Below are 9,813 nucleotides of genomic sequence, written 5' to 3' on the forward strand. Positions count from 1 at the left end.
AGAATAACAGGAGTAGAATGGGAAAAGCCTGACTATAAACGAGGGGACTACATACGGTTGAAGAACTTCCTGCGGGAGGTCCAGTGGGACAGAGAACTGGTAGGAAAGCCAGTAAATGAAATGATGGAATATGTAGCAACAAAATGCAAGGAGGCAGTGGAAAGGTTCATTCCCAAGGGAAACAGTAACAACGGGAAGACCAGAACAAGCCCCTGGTTTACCCGACGGTGTAAGGAGGCAAAAACAAAGTGCAATAGAGAATGGAAAAAGTACAGAAGGCAGAGAACACATGAAAATAGGGAGATCAGTCGCAGAGCCAGGAATGAGTACGCTCAGGTAAGGAGGGAGGCCCAGCGACAGTATGAAAATGACATAGCATCGAGAATCAAGACTGACCCGAAACTGTTGTATAGCCACATCAGGAGGAAGACAACAGTCAAAGACCAGGTGATCAGATTAAGGACAGAAGGTGGAGAACTCACAAGAAATGATCAGGAGGTATGTGAGGAGCTGAACAGGAGATTTAAGGAAGTTTTTACAGTAGAGACAGGAAGGGCTGTGGGAAGACAGCACAGAAGGGAACATCAAGAGGGAATATACCAACAAGTGTTGGATGACATACGAACAACTGAGGAGGAGGTGAAGAAGCTCTTAAGTGACCTTGACACCTCAAAGGCGATGGGACCGGACAACATCTCCCCATGGGTCCTTAGAGAAGGAGCAGAGATGCTGTGTGTGCCTCTAACCACAATCTTCAACACATCCCTTGAAACTGGGCAACTACCTGAGAAATGGAAGACAGCTAATGTAGTCCCCATATTTAAGAAAGGAAACAGAAACGAGGCACTAAACTACAGACCTGTGTCTCTGACATGTATTGTGTGCAAAGTCATGGAGAAGATTATCAGGAGGAGAGTGGTCGAACACCTGGAAAGGAACAAGATTATAAATGAAAACCAGCATGGGTTCATGGAAGGCAAATCTTGTATCACAAACCTCCTGGAGTTTTATGACAAGGTAACAGAAGTAAGACACGAGAGAGAGGGTTGGGTAGATTGCATTTTCCTAGACTGCAGGAAGGCCTTTGACACAGTTCCCCACAAGAGATTAGTGCAGAAGCTGGAGGATCAGGCACACGTAAAAGGAAGGGCACTGCAATGGATAAGGGAATACCTGACAGGGAGGCAGCAACGAGTCATGGTACGTGAAGAGGTATCACAGTGGGCGCCTGTTATGAGCGGGGTCCCACAGGGGTCAGTTCTAGGACCAGTGCTATTTTTGATATATGTGAACGACATGATGGAAGGAATAGACTCTGAAGTGTCCCTGTTCGCAGATGACGTGAAGTTGATGAGAAGAATTAAATCGGACGAGGATGAGGCAGGACTGCAAAGAGACCTGGAGAGGCTGGACATGTGGTCCAGTATCTGGCTTCTCGAATTCAATCCAGCCAAATGCAAAGTCATGAAGATTGGGGAGGGGCAAAGAAGACCGCAGACAGAGTATAGGCTAGGTGGACAAAGACTACAGACCTCACTCAGGGAGAAAGACCTTGGGGTGACCATAACACCGAGCACATCACCGGAGGCACACATCAACCAAATAACCGCTGCAGCATACGGGCGCCTGGCAAACCTGAGAATAGCGTTCCGATACCTTAATAAGGAATCGTTCAAGACACTGTACACTGTGTATGTTAGGCCCATACTGGAGTATGCAGCACCAGTCTGGAACCCACACCTGGTCAAGCACGTCAAGAAGTTAGAGAAAGTACAAAGGTTTGCAACAAGGCTAGTCCCAGAGCTCAAGGGAATGTCGTACGAAGAAAGGTTAAGGGAAATCGGACTGACGACACTGGAGGACAGAAGGGTCAGGGGAGACATGATAACGACATACAAGATACTGCGGGGAATAGACAAGGTGGACAGAGATAGGATGTTCCAGAGAGGGGACACAGGGACAAGGGGTCACAACTGGAAGCTGAAGACTCAGACGAGTCACAGGGACGTTAAGAAGTATTTCTTCAGTCATAGAGTTGTCAGCAAGTGGAATAGCCTAGCAAGTGAAGTAGTGGAGGCAGGAACCATACATAGTTTTAAGAAGAGGTATGACAAAGCTCAGGAAGCAGAGAGAGAGAGGATCCAGTAGCGATCAGTGAAGAGGCGGGGCCAGGAGCTGAGTCTCGACCCCTGCAACCACAATTAGGTGAGTACAATTAGGTGAGTACACACACACACGCGCGCGCGCGCACACACACACACACCAGGGCTCCGGGGAAAACCAAGTTCTGGAAAAAACAGAGTTCTAGGGAAGAAAATAATAATTTCACCAGTCACACTGAGTCCCAGAATTAAAAAAAATATGAACTTACAAGACTAACAGCAATCTGAGTGTAAAACAGGAAAAGGAGACATGATAACCAGATGAACATTAATGAACAAGCAAGAAAAACACTTTACACACACACACACACACACACACACACACACACACACACACACACACACACACACACACACACACACACACACACACACACACAAAACAGACCTAGTGTCTATCAGCAAGTTCCTTTGACAACTAGTAACTGTATGCACACATCTCCTGAGGCGCACATCAACCAAATAACTGCTGCAGCATACGGGCGCCTAGCAAACCTAAGAACAGCATTCCGACATCTTAATAGGGAATTGTTCAGGACCCTGTACACCGTGTATGTCAGGCCTATATTGGAGTATGCAGCACTAGTTTGGAACCCACACCTAGCCAAGTACGTTAGAGAAAGTGCAAAGGTTTGCAACAAGACTAGCCCCAGAGCTAAGGGACATGTCCTACGAGTAGAGGTTAAGGGAAATAGACCTGAAGACACTGGAGGACAGGAGAGAGGGTGAAAATGATAACGGCATAAAATACTGAGAGGAATTGACTAGGTGGACAGAGACAGGATGTTCCAGAGATGGGACACAGCAACAAGGGGTCACAATTAGAAGTTGAAGACTCAGATGAATCACAGGGATGTTAAGCAGTACGTATTCTTCAGTTACATAGTTGTCAGGAAGTAGAATAGTCTGGGAAGTGATGTAGTGGAGGCAGGATTCATACATAGCTTTAAGAAGAGGTATGATAAACCTCATGGAGCAGAAAGAGTGACTCGGTAGCGATCAGTGAGGAGGCGGGGCCAGGAGCTGTGACTCAATCCCTGCAACCACAACTAGGCGAGTACAACTAGGTGAGTACACACACACATATATGCAGGGGTTCACAGGAGTCAGTCCTAGGACAGGTACTGTTTCTGGTATTTGTGAATGACATGACGGAAGGCATAGACTCAGAAGTGTCCCTGTTTGCAGACGATGTGAAGTTAATGAGAATTCAATCGGATAAGGATCAGGCAAAACTACAAAGGGATCTGGACAGGCTGCAAGTCTGGTACAGTAAATGGCTCCTGAAGTTTAATCCCACCAAGTCCTAAGTCATGAAGATCGAGGAAAAGCAAAGAAGACCGTACCGACAAGTGTGCGGTGTTTCCATTTACACGGCTGCAGCTATTACACCCCTCTTTGCGGGAAATGCCTTGATGCTCGTGAAAGGTTCTTGATTTAAGTAACTGGAGTTACCCTCCCCGACCTTAGATCAACCCTGGTTTCTCCACATGTTCAAGGAGCTATAGGATCCTTACAGACTTAGCTCTTTGAATTAATAATAATAATAATAATAATAATAGTTCTGGTACAGGTACATAGTTACATAAATTACATATATAATTATCATATATACCACCATATATGTAGATTACCTAAGATAACCCAAAAATAAGGTCAAAGTGACTTTTTTCTACTGGGGTCCTTGATATTTCCATAGGGGACTATTAGTATTATTATTATTATTATTATTATTATTATTATTATTATTATTGAAGATTAAAGCTGATTACAGTCTGCTTTCTTGATAGCTAATCTTACTTCAGAGAAGTAGTGTCATTGCTATGAAAATTATGGGTCAAAAATAGGTTGGACAGGTACATAAGTGGGTATTGGTAAAGTGAGTTTTACCTGACAAGCATGGGCCAGTAGGCTTATTGGCCCATGCTAGGCAGGTTAAACTCATCAATGCTCCACTATTCTTACTACAGTAGTGTGGGCTTCACCCTGTTTATCTATCCATAAATTGGTCCCCAGGTTTTAGTCGGCAGTTTTAGAGGGCATCACGAGGACTATTGGTAACATAACTTCGATTAGGCTTTGAGATGAACTGTTTACCTGGAGTTTACCTGGAGAGAGTTTCGGGGGTCAACGCCCCCGCGGCCCGGTCTGTGACCAGGCCTCCTGGTGGATCAGCGCCTGATCAACCAGGACAACTCTTGGTCTGTAAGCTGAAACGTGTGTAAAAAAAAAAGGAGCAGAGCACTGGAGGTTGTGATATATAATTATACCCTTATTTTTAAAGGGGTGGACCGGTAAGCCAGCGGAAGGCCTCGGTCAGATGACCAAAGCTCCAAAGGCGGGTCATCATCTAAGATCCGCGTCAGGAAACACTTGTCCTGTTTCCTGACGAACCCTACCTAACTTAACCTAACTGGAGGTTGTGGTTAGAGTGCGTGGAGCCTGGATATACTTGTGAAATACCAAACTCATTAGCATCACTTGATATTCAAGGCTCCACATCAGTCACCACGAACAAGCATAGAATATATACCACACACGTCAGTCTGTGTAGTATATTATCGTCTCGTATATCTAGCTTCGTACCTCATTCCCAGTGGGGGTATGAGGTACAAGACGTTGCTCTCAAGCACCACCTCAAACTTGATGAAAAGCTCTTGATCCAAGAAATTAAAGCTACTCATCTCTTCAATAGATCAAACCTGATTACCTTCTCTCGGAACATAATAACATTAATAGTTTAGTGATTTGCCAGTGACAAGTTTTATTTTGTTCAATTAAAGGATTGATGAGATGATGCATTGAGTGACCGAGGAGCACGTACGGGTTACAAGCTATATTTCGTCTCTCATTTTTATTATACGGAAAATACTATTCCGTAACAGATCCATATTAAACTTACTTTTTATAATTGATGGAGAAGGGTGTTTAAGTATTCATCATTAACCATATTCAAAGAAGTTTAAACGAACCAGAACAGAATTTCAAATATCCTTCATTGGTGGTGCATCTGTGATATGCAAGCTTAATTACACTCGTGCAGTATGACAGGCTTTATAACTAATAAACCAGCCACCCAACTACAATGTACACTATTCTGTGGTGCGCCTATTGTTTTACTGGGGTGAAAATCTTACCAAAATCTTATGAAGTGAATTTAATTTTTTTATGGAGCCGGAGCAGAAAGACAGTCATATGACTAAAAGTCCCTCTCAGTGGTCATGACATGGCTATGACCATCACCAGGAGATATTACCATACATCACCAAACAAGGATTATGGTTAAAGGATACAGGAGATACCTCTCTTGAATCATTGAGGGCGAGGGTTCAATTAGTTAGTATATTAGGTTTAAAACCTATTTACTACTCGAGTCATTAGGGCTTCATGTCACCTTTACACCACCAGTCAAGAATGCATTACCCTCTAACAAAGGGATTAGAATAAACTACTACATACTGAAACACACATTCAAGCGCACATTCACTGCTGCTCTTAGTGCTTACACATCAAAAGATATATTATCTAGAATATGTACAAATTTACCTACAAGATAAGCTAAGTTTTATTCGGGTTCACTACACATTATTTTACAGACCATTATATATCCATAGAATAGTTAAAATACATAATCGTCATAGACATTGATGAAAAATTATGCAAATTTGAACCAGGATAATTCAAGAGCCAATGTGACTGCTTTACATCCCCAGAAAATTTAAAAACAGAAATCAAAAGAAGATTGTCATGTGGGAGTGAGGGAATGTTTACGCATTCCTACAGCTTGAGACAAAAGCTGCAATAGTAAGTACGGCGATACCCAGTTCGAAGCAACTACAAACACAGGAAATGGAAATCCCTACGTGATTCAGTAGGTTAGATGCAGTTTTCTTTCGTTCTTATGTTCTGATTGTTAATATGCTTTAATTTTTAAACCCTGCCGACTACACGAGGGTAACAATATCTGGAGAGGTTTTCGGGGGTCAACGCCCCCGCGGCTCGGTCTGAGACCAGACCTTGTGGTGGATCAGGGGCTGATCAACCAGACTGTTACTGCTGGCAGCACGCAAACTGACGTACGAACCACAGCCCGGCTAGTCAGGTACTGACTTTAGGTGCCTGTCCAGTGCCTTTTTGAAGACAGCCAGGGGTCTATTGATAATCTATGGGTCCCAGACACTTATTGTGTTGTCTCTCAGTGTATTTGTGGCGCCCCTGCTTTTCATTGGGGGAATGTTGCATCTCCTGCCGAGTCTTTTGCTTTCATTGGGAGTGATTTTCGGGTGCAAGTTTGGTACTAATCCCTCTAGGATTTCCAAGTGTATACTATCATGTATCTCTCTCGCCTGCATTCCAGGGAATACAAATCAAGGGACTTCAACCGTTCCCAGTAATTTAGGTGCCTTATTGTACTAATGTGTCCCGTGAAAGTTCTTTGTACACTCTCCAGGTCAGCAATTTCGCCTGCCTTGAAGGAGGTAGTGCACAGCAGTATTCCATCCTAGAGAGAACAAGTGATTTGAAGAGAATCATCATGGGCTTGGCGTCCCTGTCATTTTCCTAGCAGATGCCATAGATACATTGTTGTGGTCTTTGAAGGCGAGCTCCTCTGACATTATCACTCCCAGGTCCTTCACATTACTTTTTCGTTCTATTGTATGATTAGAATTTGTTGTATACCCTGATACAAGCTGCTTGTTACCCGTTCATCACCAGACAAGAATATTTTAATCCCTGAAATAGGGATTAAAGTAAATTTGCAACATATATACACCAAAAGACACCTCATTGTGTATACATTCTGCTGACAAAGCAACTATATAGATTCACGCGGCCATCAGTACAGACATACATGAACAACTGTCAGGAACTCAAAAGAATTGAAGGAAGTAGCAAATAAGATGGCAGAAGTCTCATTAAAATTATAGGAAGTGTGAGTTGAGTTTCTACTACGGTGCTTTAAAATAAATGTTGAAGACACTGGGATTTTAGTTTCCATGCGATATGTCAATATATCTGATTCGCTTCAGATTTTCATTTAATGATATTTAACCATTGGAAATTTATGTAGCACTCCGTACTATTCCTTTTGCTGTATTGAGGTAATCAAGGCTTATGGGACACGGAATTTCTTTTTAGGATCGCGTAGTGACTGAAATGCATCTAGTATATTTATATGATTACATCTGAGCATTATTAATTCTTCAGGCGCTGCATTATCACTACGGGTTTGCCTCTTCTCCCATGATCAGAATAGCAACTAGGGTAGCTGCAAAATGCGCCTACTAATTACATTAAAAAAATTGAGGGGAAAGGTATATTAGTGTATTTCACTTACCTCAAGTTTTCCCGCACAGTCTCTCACTCACACACAATACAGTGCCTTAGTATATTCATAAATGTCACTGTTCAGCTAAATGCTGCATTGATATCCCTCCACGTCACTAAGTTGCAGTGTTACTGAAGAGTTTAAGTCCCAGTGAGTCCTGGAATCTCCTGCAACCTGCTGCCAGACGTACACATCAAGGTCATTGTTTTCTTACCTTTCACAATTAAAATTGTATTCCAAAATACATATATTTATTTTATGTAAATTACCACTTAACCAATCAGGTGTTTTAACATATAAATAAATAACTGTATACTGAATAGCAGAGACAGTGTCACGTCCAGCGGACGGAGGATCGAGCCTTCAGTCTTGTACTGAATGACCTATACGGATTTAGCGTTTCAAATGAATTATGACGTAAAGTTTGTATTTGACTCTACATTATCGTCAGCGGTATAACAGTTTTTCCTAGGAAAAGACGCTATTTGAACATTCATATGTAAATTTTTGACGTAATACGCTTAGCCTTGTACGAGGATGTTCTGTATCTTCTCTAATTCTGTATCTATCTCTAACACATTTTAACGAAAATAATGTTCTGTACAGCCCTTACGGGTTTAGTGACCCTAACTGGTTTAGCACTTTATTATTATTACTATCATTATTAATAATAACACTAACAATATTCCACTGTTGTCGTGCACCTGGGAAATAAGCATCATTTCCCAATTCTTTATAGCTAAACAAAATTAAAAAAAAAATGCAATTTTGATTCCAGAACTTTGTTTTTGTGGTCAGGACACTTCTGGAACACTTTCAAGAAAGACTGTTGTAAAACTATTATGTTCTAGGGTTTTGTTTAGCAAATATAAAAACAGGGCCTCACAAACCAGCATTCAGTAGGCCTGAGCTTGCTATCACCTGCAGCTCATAAGACTGCCATCCCCACGAGCCCCTTTGGGGCGGGGCAGATGGCAGACCAGAGGCCTAGCTTCTCCCTACGAGCCCCGTGAGGGCGGGGACTGTGGCTAGGCCTGGGGACAGTTGGTCCCAAAGATGAGGGGGCACTTGTACCTCCTCCCATGGGAGTCTTAGGTCTCGAGACACTCCCCAGATAGGGAGCCAAGGCCGGGTCACCACTCTTGGAAAAGACCCGGGCCGGGAGAGTACCGGCGAATAAAAAAAAAAAAACATTCAGTTGAGCTCTGGCTGCCTGAGAAGACACATCAGAAATGAAATGACATCATGAGACTGCAATCATTCTCCAGATGCATTCTGCTACATATGTGGTCATTTCATTAAGACAGGAGCAAAGAAGTTCTCTGTAACACCATCTAAAAAAATGTGTGAAGCTTACAAAGCATATTTTGTCATACCAGTTGTGGACCAAGACAAGACCTGGGCGCCTCATGTTGCTTGCGAACATTGTAAGAAAACATTGGAAGGTAAGAAAGTCATTAGTTATATGAAGGGTAAAATACTGAATAGGAAATTTTTTTAAATGAAATGTAACAGAAACTAATTCTTTTGTTCTTATACAGAATGGTATAGAGGAGAAAAAAAAAAACATGAAGTCTCCTGTTCCTAGAATGTGGCGTGAACCCACTGATCATTCAACCAACTGCTACTTCTGCCTGATGGATCCTTCCAAACGCCGAACTGGGAAAAATGCACCTGCTATTTCTTATCCAGGCCTTCCCTCTTCTATTGCGCCAGTACCACACAGTGCTGATCTTCCTGTACCTACACCTCCCGAAAGAAGTCAACTGTCAGAAGAAGAAAGCAGCAAATCAGAAAATGAGCAAAGTGAACAAGACTATGATCTCATAGATGCAGCTGTTGGAAGGAATCCTTACTACCCAAATCAAACAGACTTCAATGACCTTATCAGAGATCTTGGTTTAACAAAGTCAAATGCTGAGCTTTTGATTTCAAGAATCAAGGAGTAGGACTTGGTGGATGAAAATGAGCAAGTGACAAGCCAAAAAAATCGTTACCAACATTTCTCAAGCTTCTTCAGTAATGAAGACAGGTTGTGCTACTGTAATGATGTATCAGGCCTGTTTGATGCAACTGGAATTGCATGCAATCCAGATGAGTGGAGACTCTTCATTGACAGCTCCTCCAGAAGCCTAAAAGCTGTACTTCTGCACAATGGGAACAAGTATCCATTTCTTCGCTTGGTTCATTCAGTGCATCTTAAGGAGGACTACAACAGTGTCAGACTTCTACTGGAAGTTTTGAACTATGATAAGTATGGCTGGGAGGTTATGGGGACTTTAAAATGGTGACATTTTTGATGGGTCTCCAAGGAGGTTTTAC

At 42.5% G+C, this 9,813-nt stretch overlaps 1 protein-coding gene across 1 annotated transcript in view; it reads right to left on the minus strand.

Moving 5' to 3' along the window:
• LOC128702882 (probable G-protein coupled receptor Mth-like 3) overlaps nucleotides 1-7,640 on the minus strand; it is a 33,080-nt gene extending 25,440 nt beyond the window's left edge. The window contains exon 1 of the mRNA XM_070102523.1: nucleotides 7,501-7,640. The gene's annotated coding sequence lies outside the window, so the exon portion shown is untranslated. The remainder of the gene's footprint in view (nucleotides 1-7,500) is intronic.
• Between the last annotated feature and the right edge of the window lie 2,173 nt (nucleotides 7,641-9,813).

The sequence above is a fragment of the Cherax quadricarinatus genome, chromosome 82, assembly GCF_038502225.1.
Source record: "Cherax quadricarinatus isolate ZL_2023a chromosome 82, ASM3850222v1, whole genome shotgun sequence".
NCBI lineage: Eukaryota > Metazoa > Arthropoda > Malacostraca > Decapoda > Parastacidae > Cherax > Cherax quadricarinatus.